The following is a 1429-nucleotide window of genomic DNA, read 5'->3' as shown; positions in this document are numbered from 1 at the left end:
ACTGTAGTATTTTACAAAGAATCTACACAATAAAAACAGACTTAGAAACCCAAGAGTCAAAAGACCCAAGTGGTTAAAGTCTGAGGAGATGTGCAGAAGAGGAAACAGATAATTTAAATGCAGTAATTGAACTACACTGAGCATTGGGAGAAACAGTGGCCCTTGAATATAGCTGCCCTTTGAAAAGCTCTTATGATCAGCTGCCCTGATCCAGATCTACAGTGAATCTAGTATTTATTGTTCTGGAGGTGGTAGAACAAGACACAGGGCTAGGGCAGATAGGCTGCAGCTTTGTAATTCCCTTGACTGTAAATTCTGTGAATTAGATCCAATTCTGAGCTTTCATTTCATATCTGTAGTGCCACCTAGAGTGACAAAGAGTTACCATTTCGATGATCATTAAACAGAGCATGATGTCAGCTTTTTAAATGTAGAATTCTAGTCCAAAGAAAGAAGTTGTAATATTCATAATTAAAATAGAAATTTGTGTTATAATAGTAGATATGACCAAAGTAGGCAATTTAGTGCACTTATATAATTTTTTCACGTGGATGTGAGTGTGGTGTACGTTCATGTTTGTTTAAGAGTATATGACACAAATGTATGGAGGGCCACAATGGAAGCCAAGAGTTGAAACTGTGCCTTCCTCACTGACTCCACTTTATGGATTGATTTAGGGTCTCATTGGTCAATTTCAGCTGCCTAGCTAGCTTGTCCTGGAGATCCTATCTCTGCCTCTCCTTGCTGGGATTACTGAAGACCACCAAGTGTGCCCTATTTTACATGATTTCTAGGGATCCGAGCTCTGGTGTTAGCTATTATGCACACAAGGATTTTATCTACTGAGCTATCTCCATCATATAAATTTATATTACCATATCTAGGCATTAATCTTAAAAGAAGAACTTATAGAGTTAGCTTAATGATTAGGAATAAATTAAAGATTGTGGTCAGTCACAACAGAGCAGGCAACAGTCAACCTCAAACCACAATCTCTTGCAACAGTAAAATTATATGCCTTCACATGTTCTTGGCAGATAAACTTCAGAGTCTGAGGAGAGGCCTCAATTAATAAATATATCTGTAATTAAAAATAGTGGAACCTATAGTCCCAGCACTTGGGAGGCAGAGGCAGACAGATCTCTGTGAGTTCAAGGCCAGCCTGGTCTACATAGTGAGTTCTGGGACAGCTGGGGCTATAAGGAGACCCTGTCTCAAAACACAAAAAAATAAAACAAAACAAAACAAAAAACCCTGAAAATATTGTTGAACTAACAAAATGAAATTTGTATAATTTTACATCATTTTTTCAAAACTATACATTTTAAAAAATAATTTTCTAAAATGCTAACATGTATATGCTGTAAGATTAAATTATAGAAAAATGGCATCGATATAAAAATTAACTTATCTGTGGAACATTCTGAAA

This window comes from Nannospalax galili, unplaced genomic scaffold, assembly GCF_000622305.1.
Source record: "Nannospalax galili isolate Female #2095 unplaced genomic scaffold, S.galili_v1.0 scaffold550, whole genome shotgun sequence".
Taxonomy (NCBI): domain Eukaryota; kingdom Metazoa; phylum Chordata; class Mammalia; order Rodentia; family Spalacidae; genus Nannospalax; species Nannospalax galili.
This window is presented reverse-complemented; position numbering follows the sequence as displayed.